General features: G+C 33.7%; 1 protein-coding gene and 1 non-coding gene across 2 annotated transcripts in view; both read right to left on the bottom strand.

The window, feature by feature from the left end:
• LOC126977039 (uncharacterized) overlaps nucleotides 1–20,939 on the bottom strand; it is a 74,863-nt gene that overhangs the window by 50,376 nt on the left and 3,548 nt on the right. The window lies entirely within an intron of this gene.
• On the bottom strand, nucleotides 11,866–11,939 carry Trnaa-ggc (transfer RNA alanine (anticodon GGC)). Its single transcript has one exon. It is a non-coding gene; the product is annotated as a tRNA-Ala (tRNA).

Raw genomic sequence — 20,939 nt, forward strand, 5'->3', positions numbered from 1 at the left:
TGAATGTTTGTTTCTGAGTCATGGATGTTTATATGTATTTATGTATGTTTAAGTAAGTCTATCGTATTAAATATATCATTGTCTTGTACCCATAGTACAGGCTATGCCTAGTTTGGGGCAAGGTAATTTGTGTAAAAGTGTTGCAATATTATTATCATAAACATATATAAAAATCTACTTATATCCACGGACGAGAAAAAAAATAAAGACTCCGTGTCACCTTACGTAACAGTGAGGCACCAAAACAAGCTGGTAAACGTGTAAATACATAGCCACACGCATACAGTTACACTAATACAAGCCGATCGGCTGCCATTATGAGGTTTGCCATCGTCTGAGACAGATCAGTTTGCGTCGCAATAAAATATTTTAAAAATGCCGTTGTGCGTTGTGAAACAGTGTAAGTAAAAGTATTTGTGGATATATGATTATTAAGGGAGAAAAAATTGTGTAACTGGTATCCCCGTAACCGAACACACACTAGCATAGCGGTGCTTCACTTGCTAATATCACGGCGCGGAGTGCTTCTTTTTTTACTAGTCCGAGCTTATATGTGATTTTTACTGTATTTAGAACACGTTTGATAATAATTTGATATTCTAAAAAATGTTCCATTTTGTATTACTTTGAAAAGTTTATGCATTATACCACAGAGTATTTATAGAGATACTTACGTATTAAATTATACGTAATATATATAAACATCAAATAAGTACCTAAGTTCATATTCCTTACTTTAGCATAATGACAGTGTAACTATAAAGAATGAATTTTGCTTGGATATAATTATGTTTGTTTTTAAAATCATCGGATTATTGCAAGCCCTTGCAACGTAGAATAGATTCAAATGTCACATAGTATATTATGTACTCTATGTATATTTACTTAGTATCGTTATACGCTAATTTATTGAGAAACAAGCCTGCTTCACATTAGGCATTTACTGAGTATTGCTATAATATGCATCTACATATTCTTTTGTAATTTGGTAGAGTTCTCGTGACAGGCATTGTCATGCTCGCTTAATGCCACTGCTTGTGGCCGTGACGTGGGGTGGGTCGTTCCCTTCAATAAAATATGGTCGACGGAGGCGAAGACTAGCTCGCTACAAATAATAAAGAGGCGCTACTTGTGGTGGCTGGATAATCCTCTCAGCAGGAAATCTGCTTCATGATTTTTTATTTCTTTTATTTTCTTTATTTTTTTGAATTAAAGTTATTATATATTTTTCATATATATTAGCTAATAAAATGCTCGTATAATGCCTTTATTTTATTTACGGTATGTATGTACTCATTAACTTTAACTATGGTTTTATTAACATTTTATTGACTTAAGGCATTCGTGTAAGGCATTTAGTAATTGACGATTGAGTATTTTGGTTGCAATACTTTGGATATATTGTAATTGAAATGATTTGTAAATTTAATTGAAAATAAGAACTTGTAATACCATTCTGTTTTGAATAGAGCAAGCTTAGAGTTTCTTGCTATTTCTTCTCTAAGAAAATCTGCCTTCCGAATGAGCTGTATGAAAAAATGAGATATTTCAAGTATAATGCAATTTACCTACTTTATTTGATTTATGACACATTAATGTGACACTGAAATCGAGCTCTGTGTACGGAAGTTAGTAAAAACGCGTTTGAAAAAATTTAATTAAAATTAAATTTTAAATTGAATAAACAAACAATATTAAATTATGAATATAAAAATATAATAATGCGTATCTTAAAGTATAGAGCCTCTTCAGCCGTGACCAGATTATATCTCGTGTAGTCGTGACCTTACAATTATGTTTATTATAATATTATGTTTGTCTCATAAAATTAAATCACGAATGAGCTCTTATTGGTTTTAACCATGAAAGCATTAACATCTATATCTATTATGTGACTTAATAAATACTATAATAATTGTATATGTACACTTCTTAAAAATCTAAAATACTGTTTTCAACTGACCGAAAAGAGAAGAAGGTGATAAATTTATATTTTTTATATGTTTGTTTCCACGGACTAGTAAAAAAAGAAGGACTCCGCGCCGTGATATTCGCAAGTGAAGCACCGTTATGCTAGTTGTGTGTGCGGTTACGGGGTATACCAGTTACAAAATTTTTTCTCCCTTAAATAATCATATATCCACAAATACTTTTATATTATTGTTTTACTCGTTTTCACAACCCACGACGGCATTTTTAAAATATTTTATTGCGACGCAAACTGATCTGTCACAGACGGTGGCAAATCTCATAATGGCGGCCGATCGGCTTGTATTAGTGTAAGTGTGCGTGGGGCTATGTATTTACACGTTTACCGGCTTGTTTTGGTGCCTCACTGTTATATAAGGTGACACGGAGTAATTATTTTTTTCTCAAATCTGTGATTTTGTGTGTAAGAAACGATTTGAGTTTTTATTTGCTTGAAATGGTATTTATTGATTAATCGTATTGTAATTAAAGAAAAGAATCATAATTTAATAACTTACTACCAACTAGCACAAAATATCATTGACCTTATAACAGAGAAACTTCGTAAGTGTATTACTTCAAAGCACCAGTTCTATGTTAATAAATATTAAACCTCAATTACCCATTACAAAACATTCACCAGAGAGCCAAAGTTTGAAGGGGAAAATTAAATTATACGGATTGAAAAGCCCACAGTTTCTATTTTCCAATAAAATTAAACACCCCACTTCCCGATTACAAAGCGGAGAAAACTATGTAAATTTTTGTTATGTTATTTCAAAAGTGTTCCTGTTATTCTGTTTCGTGAATATTATTAATGAAATTAAATACAGTTCAACAAACGCCATCTTGTATTAGGTAATTCTATTTTTGACAAACCAACATTTATAACATAAACAAAATATGAATTTTAGGTTACTGACATGGTTTTTTACTTACTTAATCTTAAAAATACATCAACAACAAAACACATAATTAAAGTTAATGTTGTTACAACCAACTATTATTTATTATTAACTAAAATAATAATATAAACTATAATTAAATAACAATGTTTATAATGTTTTTGGATTGTACGAGTACATAATTTTTCTTTATATTTTATTTATCTTTTTTTTAATGACAATAAAGGACGAGACAAGCAGGACGTTCAGCTGATGGTAATTGATACGCCCTGCCCATTGGCAATGCAGTGCCGCTCAGGATTATTGAAAAACCCAAAAATTGTGAGCCATTGCTTCACGGCAGAAATAGGTGCCGTTGTGGTACCCATAATCTAGCCGGCATCCTAAGCAAAACAGCCTCCCACTGCTAAAACATTTGATTGGTCTTCCAATTCTTCTTTTACCTAATATTAGTCCATTTTATCTTATGTTTAAGTCAATTTAGTAAATAAATCCTATGTTGAATGGTATATGCTTGGATAACATGATCCTGGAAAGTACCTATACGAGTACGGAGCACTGGTGTTGCGAAATTCATAAGAATTCTTAAAAAACGTTTATGTGGTAAAGGTTGCTATAACATAAATTATATCACACCTTGGGAATAGAGTAACCACCCTGACTGTTTAATTAATCAATTTCATTGTAATGAAATGCTATTTAAAAAAAAGAACTCCACTGAGTTTCTTGTGCCCGTTCTTCTCAGGTCTTAGGAAAATAATTATTATCAACTAAGGGGTGGTAAATTTTCAAGTTCAATACTTATTGAACGCTATTTGTGTATATTTGTCTGTATATGAGTACGATTTCGTACATTCAATAAAAATATTTGATTTTAATATCTTTCGATTATCTTTATAGCGTAACATAATTTGTTCCATCTGTTGCCACTTGAGTTTCAGGACTTATGTCAGTTTTCAGGGTTCGTCTTTCTATTATTCTCTGTGTAGTAAGTGTTCTCTGTTTCACTTGTGTCTATGTTTGTTTTGATACAGCAAATATGGTGATGCCGCCAGTCTTCTGTAAATCTAAGATAAATTCAATCGCGACAGAGTAACTAAAACTGGGAGTTTCATTCATTAGAAAATTTCAAGAAAAGTAAAGTCGACAAACAATATGTGAAGTGAGTAGGACTCCAGAGTAGCGATAGCAAAATAGGCACAATTCAGGACTAGGTGTGGTTGAAATTGTATTTGCGTGTTGGAGACTAAATCTTTCCTGATTTACTTTCTCTTAAGTATAGAAGTATAATTAAGGCTCCTCGTAACCTGGACATTCTAGGTTCTTTAAAAACCCTCAGCGGTGCTGTATTATAATCATATTATAACTTACAGTCTATCAGGTGAACCTCTTTCTGATCTCGTCACTTTTCTTCTTCTCATAAAAACTGTCGTAATATTGTGTAAAAGGTTTTTTTTATGTCTCTTTTACGTCTTGGTTCAACCCTGGCTCGAAGACAACCTATAATTTATGAACATTACGTCACTCGAAAGGTTGGCTCAGGGGAAGAGCGCTCGCATGGAACGCGAGAGGAAATTAGTCCCAGAAGTTAGGGTTTAAAAAAAAAGAAATTGTTTACATTTTTATTTTATGAATAAGTAAACGATAATATAATAATACAATTTGATTACTATGCTGATAAAGATTCACTTGCATCCTGGTTTCATAAAACCACACAATTGTTTTCTTTTTAAATAAATTCAAACACTTCAGCTTTATAGCCTCATTAAAAAATTATACATTTAGCAAAAACGCGATATATGAAACAAAAAAGTAACATAATTTCAGATAAGGTTGCACTGATAAATGATAAGCCAGTTATAAATACAGGTTCAGGCAGCCGCTGCTCTAAAAGCATTTCTTGGTAAGGTTGCTGCGAGCTAGAAATCAGATGTTTTATCTCTGTCAACCAATACACAACTTTGTAGCCACTGGCAGTCGACCTTTAGGAAAAGTACCGGCTTTTTATGACAATTGTACTTAATTTTAAAAATGGAATTAAGAACAAATTAGATGTTAACGATTGTATATTAACGCGGCTTTAACATGTTATTTTAAACGGTGATTATAAACGTGTTATTTATATTAACTTTACAAAAAATAGCAGTTCTTATTCTATGGCTATTTGTAACATTTTATTTAAGTACTTTACAGTATTGCCAAAGTTTGCGACTTTTGCAACTTCGTTCCCAAGGGATGTATGTATGTTTCCATTTCAAAGATATTTGCCTAAACATAATAACATTTAAAATTTGATGCATTATTAAATTCTATTTCTCCATATAAATAAATTCTTATTCTTCATGCCGCTGTATTTCTAGATCTGTCTGTCTGTTCTGTCTCGACGTCTAGACATTAAAAATATGCTAGGGTTGTCACAAAAACTTATTAGAAGATTTTGACGCACTGTCATTTACAGCAAAGATGGTAAGCATATTTAAAGTAAAAAAGGACTTGTTTAATAAACAATTTCACAGAGCAAGTAGTAACATCACTGCAGATGGTACTAGCAGGAGGCATTCATTACCACACTCTTTTATGGATTTTATGAATTAGTAAAGGCCTTTGAAAATCTTTAAAAAAACAAGTTAGAATTAGTAGCAAAACTCTTCCTTGAACAATCAATGTCTCTAATTAAAAATTCTGTTTTATCGGCAGTTTCTATGGATTAAATTTCCTTATGAATCGAAAACGCATGGGTCATTGGTGAAATCCAAATGAAAATGCGAATTGTTGTCTTTGAGTTCAATGCGTACAGACATAGGAGACGCGAAGAGGTCTTATATAAGATTATATAAATGGAAATCAAATTAGACTTCAGTTGAATTGTTTAATTTTAAATGTTATCAAAGTGAAAGAAGTGACTTATTATATTTACTTTCTTTTTTTGGTTTAAATTCTCTAGTGCTACACAAAATTATTATTTCTAGCAATATTAGCATCCTCACTAATATAACGCTAGTGAGAAGGCATAAAAAGGCATAAAAGGCATTTATTTCCTCAAAATTGATTCCTTTAGAATTCTTGATGTCATTTCTAATATACTAGATACTACTACCGCTTCGGAAACAAATGGCGCTCTGAGAGAGAAGAAGCGGCGCAAGAAACTCTCCCAGCATTCTTTTTTTTGCGCTCTTTTCAATAAAAATATACAATATTGTACAGTCATTTCTATCACTATAAAATAATCACATTCTAGTCCCAGGCTGTGCGATCATTTAGATATTCAGCTGTGGAGTATAGACAGAGATTTACGACGGAGCCATTTTTTTTATAAAACATTTAAATTTATTTATAGATAATGCCTGAACAGTGGCTGGGACTTTATTATAGAAGTGTATACTTTTACCCTTAAAGCTATTATGTATCTTATGAAGCCTACTAAAATTAGTTACAAGCAATCCCTTATTTAAATAAAGTACCTACCTACCATTAAAATATACAACCCACCATTAATTAATCATAATTAAAAAGTTATCTGAAAAGAATCCGATCTGCTCTGAAGTTTCTCTATCTAAGCGATATAACTCGTAAATATTTACAAGTGTAGATTAAGTGATACAATGTTATTTATAAAAATAAGTTAAAGTTCAGTTTCTTAACATTCAAAGTTTAAAAACACAAGGAGTTCGTTCACCCCTGGCAGAAGACACCCATCAACACAACATCCTTTTATTTATTCTTAATTTTCTACAGTTACAATCACAACACTTTTATAAGTTTGAAAAGCTGGTGCTTAAATTAATGAGTACTTACTTTATGGGAAGATTCAACATTGGATAACTTCCAATTAATTTAAATTGCAACGGCAATATTATCCTATCCCCTCTTTTGTCAGTAATTTATTAATATCACTTTTCAATAATAAAGAAAAACTAGTGGTATTACGATTTGAGATTTCAATTACTTAGCCGCTAAGAAATTTGTATTTTTCAAGAATTCTGAGCGGTACTGTACTGGAATGGGTAGAGCCACTTATTGTCAAATGATAAAACTTCAAAAGACTTAAGACCGACCAGTCATCCTGGGGACAACCAGTGAACATAGGAATCGGAAAGAAAGATAATAGATTTATCTAATTATAAGGAGTAGTAGGCATATTTTAATTTGCGTATAGGTATTTACACTAATATAAAAATATTTATAGAAATTTTAACATTCGGTGGCTTTCTATCAGATGTTTTTAATCGACCGTGAAATTGATTTTCAAAAAAAAAAAAACAGTGTGAGATATTTTTCTAAAAACTGTTTGACTGTAATGAGTGTGAGACTTTACGAAATGTTAGAAAGTTAACTAATGGCTCCAGCAAAAACTAGCACACTAATAATAGAATCTCGATAAAAAGAAATCTAGTTAACCTAGGCGCACTGTTTCATATGTCAGAATGACAGCTGTATAATTAATGTACACAGAGAAACATTTCGAGTGAAGGATAAGGAATAATAGACCAGGGTCTATTAATAAATAATTTTGGAAACCAAAAAAAATAATAGTAGGATGAAACCCATTAGAAATGGTAGAGAATATAATAAACTTTTCACCATTTTTTGAGGTTATGTGAAAAAAGTGTGAAGACAAAAGTTGTAGATCTTTTTATTACCTACAACTTTGTCATTTGACTTCTTTCCAAAGGACTTGTAGTTTTGCCGGACATCGAGATAAACCGTTTTTTACCCTTTAACGCTCCCCCTTTTCCACTTCCCGAACTCAGATCCCCGAAATTTATTTTTCCTTTCATTTTTATTACATTCTCTTCCTTTTCCAATAGGTTTCATCCTATTTTTATTTATTTACCATTTTATCATTTTCAAAGGCTGAAGCACTGATGTATGATGGGGATGCAAAAAATAAATCTGATAAAGTAATCGAAATACATTCGGATTAATTTTCCACACAAAACGTGTGGTATAGAAGCGATATTTTAGCTATACTGTTTTTAAATATTATTGTTTTACATACGTTAAGAGAAATGTATCAAAAGGGTAGATGAGAAGGTTATCGAGGTTAGTATCATATACGATATTAACCGGTGCCTTCGAATATACCCGCGGTATTTCGGTATTGAACGGGTTTTCAACCATAATAACCCAAGCCAAACTATTGACTACTAACGCTTCAGGAAAACGCAAACGCGGATGTTCAAACCAAATATGGCAGAGGAGTGAATTCGACGAAAGAATCAGAAAAACCTGGATTGATATCAATGCATGCTTAGGATTGAACTACGGATGATGGACCTAGAAGACGGGAGAAAGTTATTTATGTACCCAGCATGAGCGTAAGTGTCTTTAGAGTCGCACAAAATAACAAAAGTATAAGAAGAAAATTTATAGCAAAGAGTTTCAAATTAAACGGATGTTATAACCTTGAAATGTAGACGCGAAACAAGAAAATGAGTCGTATCAGTGACAAATAACAGTGTAAAGTAATACCGAGCTAGAAATCGGAATGTCGTCTCGAGACTGCAGTCAGCGGAACATCGCTGGGGAGGGCGAGACACGGGGCGCGGACCGAGACGGTACACTTATAGCTGCCGTGTTCTGTACAATAATATGTTGTAGCATTGCGAGGAGGTGATGAACACACGGTCAAGCGTAAGTCAGGCACACTAACTAACAACTCCTTTATCATCGTACAAGATATAATATCAAGATGGTCTTTTAAAAACGTTTGTACTAAAACAATATCAAAGATACACAAATAAAATTTGGTAACAAAATTTTATGAACGATGCGGGACTGCGAACTAACCACCTCTCGCGTTTTGTGCGAGTTGCTCTCCCAACTGACCTAACCGTTCGAGTGACGTATCGAAATAAAATGTTGTATGCTTTGTTCAACTCTCAGGTTGTGGCTTCACGGTTAATGGTTAGCTCAGTTGGAGAGCAATCGCAGGGAGAGCCAGAGGTCGTGGGTTCGAGTCCCGCGTCTATATATCGAACTTAGACTTTGATCTAACTCTACTCACGTAAAACTTAGCTAAGTTTAAGCTTAGCGTTATCTTTCATTGCATTTTTATAGTCGATTGACATATTGTGAAATTAGGGCATAAAAGGCATTTATTTACTTAAAATTGATTCCTTCAGAATTCTTTTTGATGTCATATCTAATATACTAGACACTACTACCGGTTCGGAAACAAATGGCGCTCTGAGAGAGAAGAAGCGGCGCAAGAAACTCTTCCAGCATTCTTTTTTTGCGCTATTTTCAATAAAAATATATATATATTTTATAATATAGTGCCAGGCTGTCGGATAACTTAGATATTCAGCTGTGGAGTAGTAGGATTCAAGACAGAGCCATTTTTTAATAAAACATTTAAATTTATTAATTTATTAATGCCTGAACCGTGGCTGGGACTTTATTATAAAAGTGTATACATTTAAAGCTATTATATATCATGCTGAGCTTAAGCTAAGACAGGCCAATGCAAAAGTCGAGTGTGCGTTTTATTATACTCAGCTAAGTTTTACATAAGTAAAGTCTGAGCAAAGTTATGTTCGCTCTATAGATCTATAGCCTTACACTCGTAATATGATTTGTGTTAGTGTGCGTGCTTTGCTCAAAATAGAGGTTACCAGTCAACCTCAACCTTTTCTTTCGACGTTTTCACAGCTTTATTTATACGTCTAGATATACTGTGCTACTCACTCAAATCAAGCTCACTTCAAAAACCAAGATACATAGATATGTATCTTGGTTTTTGAAGTGATAACTCCTTGTCGGTATCTAATGATCCTGAGACGTCACTTTCAGCTATAGTATAACGTTAGTTTTTTTTATAATATTTATTTAAGAGTTTATAGCTTACAATATAAAAACACACGCTTAAACTTTAAGAAGCTTATAGATCTGTGTGTGAAGCCGCTTAAAATTAAATACGTACATATTTAAAAATAAAAGAACTTAAAGAATTTCAACTACAGTACAATTCGTTATATTTCACATTCATTTAAACACTCACCGTTTAATTAATAGTTGTTATAGAGGTATTTTCAAAGTCTGCTCAATCAAAAATTTGCTAAATGTTGCCCGTTTTTGAGATATGGCAGACAGCAGAGTTTTAGTAATAGGATTCATGGAACCTCTGTGGGTACTGAACCCAGAAAACGACGAACAATATCCTAAGGATACAGAGAATTATTCACGGAAGATTTTGAAATATCAACATGATTTCGCCCTGACTGTGCGTCACGATAAAGCCTTAAATGGCGTGACAGCTCGGACATGAGGTATGATTGTTTATTGTTTTAATTAATCAAAGTCCTGGCGCTCCTCTGTCCTGCTACTCAGTTGTTTGACACGTTGGGAAATGGGTCAAGTATAAAGACGGGTGCTTCCGGGTCACAAAGTAATGTGCCCTAAATAATGTGAATACAGCTGGTTTGGTCTATTTTACGTACTTCCATAGCATTATGTCATGCGGTTTGTTATTGTGGGGAAATGCTACGGATGTTCATAGTATTTTTGTGCTCCAATAGAGGGATTCCTCCTAGGGAGGTCTCCTATTAGAACAATTTATAATATGCGACCAAAAGACTCACTTCGGGAGACATTCAAGTTGATAAACATCCTGACCCTTCCTTCACAATACATATATATATGTATATATATATGTCAAGCTAGAAATAAATTTAAGAACAATATACGTATTTTAGTAAAACTACCAAAAAAAGGCCCTTGAATGTAAATCACCTAAATAAAATAGTTCGTAAAAGGTAATAGTTCCTTCAAACTTACAGTAAACTTAAAGGCCAGCAATGCATCATCCCCCCCCCCCTTGGTGGGTTGCCTCACAACTTTCCATAACACGAGCCTCTTGCCCATTTGGCTCGAATTTTAATAAATTTTAGAGGGATGGTGCATAAATATTTGAATTATATGTGACTTTCATTGATGGGCTGTGTTTTTTATTACAAGATCTAACAATGGTAAAGTTATAACGAAAATCTGCTTTGTATAGCTTGGTTTCAATGTAGTATTTTCCTCAATGACTCAAGCAATCTTATTAATTTGCAAGCGTGTCACCGGCTAGACAAAAAGTTAAAAATATTCAATGCGTTTGACTCAGCTGCAAGTGAACCAATGCGTCATGCTAGCCACAAGTTGAGGCCTGCAGAACCAACAACTCGTAAGGTATATTTTCCGTTGCATGGAATGAGTCATCGGCGGCAGCTTTACAAACAAGTTGCGACTCAAACCAACAAATAATAACGTGGCATTCGTAGCGATTTTGTAGCCCCTACTATTAATAGTTTAAGAAATATAAAAAAGTGATTCTCAAGAGGTTGAAAAAACCACCATCATTAGCTGAATAATGATAGCTTTAAGTCTTACATAATATATACGTCTAGATCATAGTTTCTCAACCTTATTTTGCTCACCGCCCACTTCGAGAATATGTATTTTTTGCCTTTTTAGACTATATTTTTTAATCTACCCACGCCCCATCCGCGCCATCTCAATGCCCCCTAATTTTCTCTGGGTCTTCTACTGCCCCCCCCGAAAGTCTGAAACGCCCACAAGGGGGTGTTATCGCCCACGTTGAGAACCTATGGTCTAGATAGTCTCTTGCTGATAAACAACCGATAAAAACAGGCCAGTTTTGATACATTAGTTCGCGTGACAAGCTACGTCTTACACTCGCGATTTGTATGACACTTTGTGTTAGTGTTAATGTAGTTACTCAAAATAGAGGTTCTTTAAACTCAATTTTTTCAACGTTTTCACAGCTGTCACAGTATATCTATCTAGACGTATAAAATATTCTAAGCTTTAAGTAAAGAACAGAGTGTCTTCCCCTTAATAGAGACGACAAAAATTGTGCTAATATTAAATATACACTTTCTTAGTTTTACTAAGCTAAGTAAATTAAGTTAAAATTAAATTGATTGTAAGTCTGAGGCTAGATTGTGATTAAAATACAAATAAAATTTTGAAAAACAAAATTTTATGAACGATGCGGGACTCAAACCCACGACCTCTGGCGTGCCGTGCCAGTGCTCTAACCAACTGAGCCAACTGTTCACATGCAAATACACAAAATCGTACAATTTCTTAAAAAATCAGAATTTAAACAGTATTTACACAAGCAGATTGTAATTAGGACGATTTTCTCTTACATTTCGTTGGTTATGACGTCCTTAGTAGAGGTGACCTGAATTTTAGGCCATAATAGGATGAAAGTTGAGATTTAAATTTGATTACAAAACATTTTATTTCAAAGGATTTTAAAACTTCCAAATACAGTCGCATTTAAGGTGAGATACTTGAATGTTAAAAACATGTTTTTTTACTTATTTTGTTGCGTCTCGAAATATATCATATTTTTTTGTTTATTTTTCCATATTTTAGTGCTCATTTGTCGGAGGTTATTATATTATGTACCTAGTTTTTATATGTATGTCAGCTTTTCACTTCCGATTTATTTATTTACTTTATGAACCCTTTAGATTTGCTTCGTATTTACCTATGAATATTATAATAATAATAATAATATTGACACACTTTTACACAAATTATCTTGCCCCAAATTAATATAGCCTGTGTTATGGATTACAAGACAACGATATATTTAATACAATATACTTACTTAAACATACATAAACATACATAAATGCATTATGAACATACATTAATACACATAAACATCCATGACTCGGAAACAATCATCAAATATTCATCATATAAATGCTTGCCACCTACCGGGATTCGAACCCGGGATCTTTAGCATAATCGGCAGAGTCACTAACCACTAAGCTATATGGTCGACATTGAAGATTTACGATTGACGGATAATAGGGTATAATTTATCCTCAGATTTCTAAGAATTACAGAGGGAGTACGAATTGAAGAAAGTTTTCATAAGATAATATAAATAATATGTTACAATTTATAAAAATTCTCGTGAGCTTTAAAGTTAGCAACCAAAGTGCAACGAGTCACCAATAAAGGCAGTACTCGCCTCGTCGGTTCACCAACCGGTTCTACAAAACATAATACAACCTCCGGAGTCTGTTTTCAATCGTTTCATTTCCTTAAACGAATTACAATATATATGCTTTTATTTTGTAAATGTCAAAAACATCTGCAGCATTATTTGATCAACTTATTATAATTTATGTAGTAAATTATGTAGAGACGGCCATATTTGGTGTGTTATACTGCGAAAACTAAAGAAAATATCGGAATTATTAAGTATAATTCCGAGTGGTATAAGTTACCACAAGATGTAACGTGTTTCAGAGAAGGTTTTAGTATATAATGTGTTGGTGATTACTTATCCGGAACCTTGATTGGATTTTATTAACTTACAAATACCTGTATATTCGAAATGACATTACCAGTGGGCTCCTTTGCACAGGATGCGGGCTAGATTATGGGTACCACAACGGCGCCTATTTCTGTCGTGAACCAGTAATGTGTAAACATTACTGTGTTTCGGTCTAAAGGGCGCCGTAGCTAGTGAAATTACTGGGCAAATGAGAACTAACATCTTATGTCTCAAAGTGACGAGTGCTATAATTGTAGTGCCGCTCAGAATTTTTGGGTTTTTCAAGAATCCTGAGCGGCACTGCATTGTAATGGGCAGGGCGTATCAATTACCATCAGCTGAAAATCCTGCTCGTCTCGTCCCGTATTATCATAAAAAAAACAACTGAATTATGTGTATTGTGAGTAATATGTATTTCTAAGGCAAAAAATATAGATTCCGGATAAATAATGACAAACAAATACGAATTACGCTGCATCTTATGGTATAAGTATTGTTCTGATCGGTTCAGTAATTTTCACGGTATAATCGAACAAAAAATATAGATGTTCCTACGTAGGTACGTATCATCTATGTCTGTATTAGTATATGTATATAAACAAATCGGCAAACCTTCAAATCAAATCAAATCAAAATCACTTTATTCATGTAGATCACGGAAGTGACACTTATGAATGTCAAAAAAAAATATATTTCTTATTGAATCTACCGCTAGTTCGTAAAGGGTCGAGCTAAAGAGAAGAATTAGCAAGAAACTCATTGCCACTCTTTTATATCAAGATTTACATTTCCATCGACTTACAAATCATTTCAATTACAATATAATATGTAAAATGATGCAACAAACACACTCAAACGTCAAATAGTCAATGTCTTACACGAGTAAGTCAAAAAAGTAAATGTAATTTAATACAAAAGTTATTCAGTACAGTAGCTGCATCATCCACACACATCGTAAATAAATTCTTCAGATATAATCTATTCGCGCGGACACCAATGGCGGTTAAACGAAATAATAATAATTGTTAACTTGATCTTTCAATGGTATAATCCGCCGCGATGGCAAGCGTCCTGATGGAATGACGCTGGTGGCTTGGGCACAGGGAAGGGAGCTGGTGTGGGACGCGACTTGCGTCGATACTCTGGCTCCTTCTCATGTCCAAGTTACGTCAGTTGGTGCTGGGGCTACTGCTTCGACTGCCGAAGACGGCAAGCGTCGCAATTATGTTGGTGTCAGTGAGTCATACATCTTTATGCCCTTTGGTGTCGAGACACTTGGCCCGTGGGGCCCAGAGGCACGGAGAATGTTCAAAATACTATCTTCGCGCCTCAATAAGGCTACTGGAAACCCAAGCGCTGGCAGCTATCTCGCTCAACGGATCAGCCTAGCTATCCAACGCGGAAATGCTGCCAGTATTCTTGGTACCCTTCCACGTAATGATAGTTTTAATTTTATGTAGTCATAGTATTGTAATAGTTATAAGATTTGTTTTGTTTGAATAAATAATCATATTATACTATAAGTACTCTGTGGTGTTTAGAACGTGAGAGTAAAAAATATATTCTTTGGTACGGTCTTTCAATTGATTTGTATTGAATATCGGTTATTTCCGTTGACAATATAATTATTATTATAATAAGCAGCCTCCACGCGGTGTCTCGTAGCAAGTCGCTATACCTAGTTGTGCAAACTCAAACCGGTCCTAACTCATGCAATATTGAAGTGCACTCTTATATTTGTATTTTAAGTCGGATCGTTTGGTCAAATATAACTAACTTCTGATAGTTTTAAATATTATTGTTATCTTTACTTGTCAATCAGATTTTTTAAGACAATTTGAAAACTTTAACATAGGTACGTTCACAAAAATCGTCACCATTTTGCTCTTAATAGTGATTTTTATTATTATAACACTAGAAATAAGGGATTGCTTGTAACTAGTTCTAGTAGGCTTCATAAGGTACTTAATAGTTTTAAGGGTAAATGTATACACTTTTATAATAAAGTCACAGCCACTGTTCAGGCATTATCTATAAATAAATATAAAATGTTTTATTAAAAAAAGGCTCCGTCGTAAATCCTTTGACTCCATATTTGAATATCTAAGTGATCAGACAGCTTGGGACTAGATTATGATTGTTTTATAGCAATAGCCATGATAGTACAACATTGTATATTTCATTAAAAAGGGCGCAAAAAAAGAATGCTGGGAGTGAGGAGTTTCTTGCGTCGCTTCTTTTCTCTCAGAGCGATATTTTTTTCCAAAGCGGTAGTAGTATCTAGTATATTAGAAATTACATCAAAAATAATTCTAAGGGAATCAATTTTGAGAAAATAACTGCCTTTTATAGTTTATCAGCATTTAGAGGTAGACAGAACTGCGAAGTTTGGATACATATTTGGATTTGTTGCGAAGTGAAAATTATAATCTATACTTATATTATAAAGCTGCAGTGTTTGTTTGAACGCGCTAATCTCTGGTACTACTGGTCCGATTTGAATGATTCTTTCAGTGTTGGGTAGTCCATTTATCGAGGAAGGCTATTGGCTATGTTTTTTTTTTCAAAATTAGGGATCCGTAATAAAATTGCTATTTTGTAACACAAGGTGTAAAATCTAAAACCTATTTTTGCGTGCGCTGCAAAAACTATTGACAATGGAACAAAATGATGTACAGGCTATAATATAGGCAATATTTTATTACTTATAAAACTATCGCGTGAATTATACTTTATATGGCAAAACAACGTTTGCCGGGTCAGCTAGTACCAAATAATTATTCGCTACAACATTATCTATAATTCTTTCTCTTTGTCAGTCTTACTTCACAAAATTATACTTTTTGTAGACAAAAGCTGTTATTGTTGAAAAAAAACTTTACAGGTAGATATATACCTATATTCCCTGAAGTGTTCCCCCAATTAGATAGAATCAAGAATAATTTTTTTTGTTAAAGAAGCAATCTGGTAGTAAAACAGGTTATATTTTATTTTCATAACCAAGAAAATTTATTGAATTAGGCGTTACTTTGCGGAAATCCATAATTATACAAATGAATTAAGTTTTCTTTAGTGTTAATTCCGCCAATATTTGTTTTTTAAACAATTCGACACGTGTTTCGCCTCTACACGAGGCATCCTCAGGACGTGTTGTCTCGCTAAAATCTGGCACGAGACTTCATAACCAAAGCAAAGCGAGGCCGCAGCGCTAGTATCTGATACATACATAATGACTATTTTGGTGCGTGCTATAACTCTAATTATGTTTATCTAAATATATTTCACAATGCTGATTCTTGCAGCTTAACAACTATGCTAATATACACAATAATATGACAATTAAGTAATTTTATAAAACAAACATAATAACTTTGTCGTCAGTTAATTATTTAATAACACACATTCGTAATTACTCGTGTAAACATATCTGTGTCATCAAAGTAACGCTCTATATAGAGTTTTAACTAACAATCAACAGGGTCAAGAAAAACTTTTTAATAATTATAAAATGCAATGTTATATATACCTATTTTGTATGAAAATAAGGGAGACGATCAGGATGTTCAGAAGATGGTTATTGATACGCCCTGCCTATTACAATGCATAGCCGCTCCAGATTATTGAAAAACCCAAAAATTCTGAGCGGTACTACAACTGCGCTCGTGACTTTGAGACATAAGATGTCAAATCTCATTTGCCCAATAATTTCACTAGCTACGGCGCCCTTCAGACTGAAACACAGTAATGCTTACACATTACTGCTTCACGGCAGAAATAGGCGCCGTTGTGGTACCCATGATTTAGCCGGCATCCGGTGCAATAAAGCCTCCCTTTGGTTCTCGTAATGTAACGTTTTTCCAATTAATATTAGTGATTCACAAAGGTACGCAGAAATTCATGCGAAAATGAACTTGTTTTTTCATATAGAAAAAATATATCATTTGTTTCGTATCACATTGTTATTAGAAAACTGATTTTATTTTAATATTTTTTTACCCATACACATTTGTAATAATAATCCTTTACCTACCCAAATTATAATTTATAATGTATATACAAATTATAATAATTATATTATACAGTTAAAAACTTAGATTGACATAAATAAATAGTGTAGATTAGTAAATACTTAATGCAAAAACAAATTAAGATTGTAACACACAAAAATTTGTATTACATTAGCTGATGTCAAATTCACCTTAACATATTAAAACAAATCCTTACCTAATCCTGTTCTAACTACTTCTGCTTTTATTCCTATTAGTGATAACTGTCGATTGATTAAAATGATAATCGTTCTACCCGTCGCCAAACTTCATCTGAAGTTTCCGCGCGCACCTGTTTGAGGAGATACATTCTGCATTCGTTCCTCCGATCAACGCAGCTCGCACCAACATCAGAGCGACCTAGTTGTTCGGTCATGGATATACTTAACTAATAATTCTTATTAAAATTGCTACAGCTAACTACTTATCAAACTATAATTTAAATTCATTACCAACCGTACTATGTTAGATAAACAGAATCAGTGTTAAATATAGATTGCATTTTTAGCTTCAGTCTATTCCAATCAAGATCACAATAATAATAATAAAATTCGAGCTTGATCTATCTATCATCAAGTTTCAAGTGCACAACGTAGGACCGCTTAAAAGTCAATAACATTTATATAATTTACCATACCTTCCTTCGTGTTTACAGATATCTTCAAAACAAAGTAGGTACACCTTCCTTAAAGGCCGGCAACGCTTCTGTGATTCCTCTGGTGTTGCAAGAGAATGTGGGTGACAGTGATCACTTAACACCAACGCTTTTATGTCCTCGTTTTCCATAAAAATATTGTTAATAAGTACGTAAGTAACGTATAACTTAGTGCAACTTTATTATAAAATATGATCCAGTTATTATAACGAGGGAAATAAGAAGCCCGAGCGTAATTTTTCAAGAGCTTCCAACTTCCAGTAAAGCTATTTCAGGCTTAAGAAATAAATAAAAGTAAGCGGTGCCATTATTTAGAAGCAGCTTTTAAAGCTCGCTATCATTTGTAACACAGCCTCGAGCTCTACTTATTTGTACGGAAAGAAAGATTTCATAAGAAGATTATAGTCATGAGAAATAACACAGCCTTTGTTCCTAGAATAGAATACGAAGGCGAATTGTATGAAATATCGGGTAACTTGATATTGAGTGATTACAGCCACATATGTTATGTAATTCAGCGTCATTTTTAAGGTACTTACCTGTTATATTACCACAAAACACTGAGACAATATTGAAAGGAGATGCATCGTTTGATTTTTAATAGTTTTATTTACTATTATACCTACTCTTTATGCTGTGTCTATACTATATACGGGACCCATACCCTATACCCATAGTCCCATGGGTGGACTTTCTTTATGCTTATTGGACAGTAAAAATAAAAATAAAATGTTGACTTAAGTTCAATTGTCTATTTAATTAAAACAACTTATTAATATATAAGAAATATATATGCACTTTTACAGTAATATAATTTTACTACTACATTTTACACTACATAATGTTAAGGTTACAAAAAAACGGTTACTAAAGTGTCAAATGAAACTCTATTACTTCAGCTCAGTGTGTTTCTATATTATTTTTTTTTATAGACGAGTGACGACCGTTTCATGTGGATTCATAAAAGGCATAAAGACATAAAAGGCATTTATTTTCTCAAAATTGATTCCTTAAGAAATCTTTTTGATGTCCTGTCTAATATACTAGATACTACTACCGCTTCGGAAATAAATGGCGCTCTGAGAGAGAAGAAGCGGCGCATGAAACTCTCCCAAAACGAGAATATAATCGAAGCGACCTTAATGTCAAAAAGTTAAATTTTGTATTGTTGTAACTCAAATTGACAGTTCTTGCGATTGTGATGAAGTTATGTTGTTGAGCCTGTTGTTCAAATGTCGTTGACGCACGGCTCTGGTTAAGTTAACGTTTTAGGGAAAAAATGGGAGAATACTTTAATGCTAATAATAATAGTTTAATATCTTATGTCTCAATGTAACGAGCGCAATTGTAGGGTCGCTCATATTTTTTGGGTTTTTTCAAGGATCCTGAGCGGCACTACATTATAATGTGCAGGGCGTATCAATTACCATCAGCTGAACGTCCTGCTCGTCCCTTATTTTCATTAAAAAATTCAAATCGTGAGCAAAACGTGTTTAGGATTGGAACTTAACGTCAACGATTTTAAACCGCTGATGGTGATACGCCCTGCCTATAACAAAGCGGTGCCACTCAGGATTTTTGATCAAGCCCGAATGACTGAACGGTATTGCAATCGCACTTGTCACTGAGATATAACATGTTAAGTATTAACGTTAGTAGCCTTGTAATTTCACTAGCTGCGACGCTCTTCAAATCGAAACAATATACAATTTTTTTATGAAAGGGGACGACAAACTAGCGTACGGGTCACCTGGTGTTAAGTGATCACCGCCGCCCACATTTTCTTGCAACACCAGAGGAATCGTAAGAGCGTCGCCGAAAGTACGCTATTTTTTTTTAAGTGCCCATGTCGTATCGTCCTTGAAACACCGCACAAGGAAGTTCATTCCATAGCTTGGTTGTACCCCACATGTAGATGGTGGGAATGATTTCTTTATTTGTGGCGTGTCGCACAAGTTATAATTCGGAACACTCCCCGTGATAAATGCTGGCACATTACTGGTAACGAATAACGAAGCAACTGTGGCAGCCACCTAGTGGGCATTGTATGCAAACATGCCTCCCACTGGTGAACACATGCTAATAATTATACCTATATTCCTAACAAAGAATTTTTCCAAATAAATCAGTTTATTTTAATCAGTTACTTAATTCTAAAAAGCTAACTCTTTATTGGTTTATCAGTTAGTAGATAACGCACCGCTGAGTTTTCATGGGATTCTGTTCGTCTGTTTGGTCTTGATAACGAAACAAGTTTCACTTGTGAGTTGTGCAGTGAAGTATCTCTTATAACTGTTACTATATTATACTAGCTACTGTCCGCGGCTACGTCCGCGTTTGATTAGAATTGTGCACAATTGGAAACTGCCAAAAAATATAACAGGACACCAAATTCCATAGATATCTAAAAGCATGTGCCAGTGGGAGGCTGCCTTGCACAGGGTGTCGGCTAGATAATGGGTACCACAACGGTGCCTATTTCTGTCGTGAAGCTGTAATGTGTCTGTCTGAAATGACTGGGCAAATTAGACTTATCATCTTATGTCTCAAGGTGACGAGCGCAATTGCAGTGCCGCTCAGAATTTTTTGGGTTTTTCAAGAATCCTGACGTCACTGCATTGTAATGGGCAAGGCGTATCAATTATCATCAGCTGAACATACTGTTCGTCTCGTTCCTTATTTTCATAAAAAAAACGATGTCACCCCTTAGATAAGCGGAATTCCTCTTAAAAATAGGCAAAGAAACATAAGTATTAACAGCTGTAACAGACAACACCCTGCTTATCATATTTCGATTAAAAATATAATTCAACATGATCTCAATTAGGGTGATCCGTCAGTAATTAATAAAAGCGAGTCATTTAATTAATGTTATAATTATACAACTTTTATTTAAATATCAAATGTACTACAATTCAGAGTTATTTATTATTCTTGTTTGATTTAATTTATTTAAATATTGGTTTTATTTCAATAAAGATCTCATATCGGTCACTAGTTTGAATAATTAAAATAATTTAATATAAAGTACAACTATTAAATACACTGATTTA

Source organism: Leptidea sinapis, chromosome 43 (assembly GCF_905404315.1).
Source record: "Leptidea sinapis chromosome 43, ilLepSina1.1, whole genome shotgun sequence".
Classification (NCBI taxonomy): Eukaryota; Metazoa; Arthropoda; class Insecta; order Lepidoptera; family Pieridae; genus Leptidea; species Leptidea sinapis.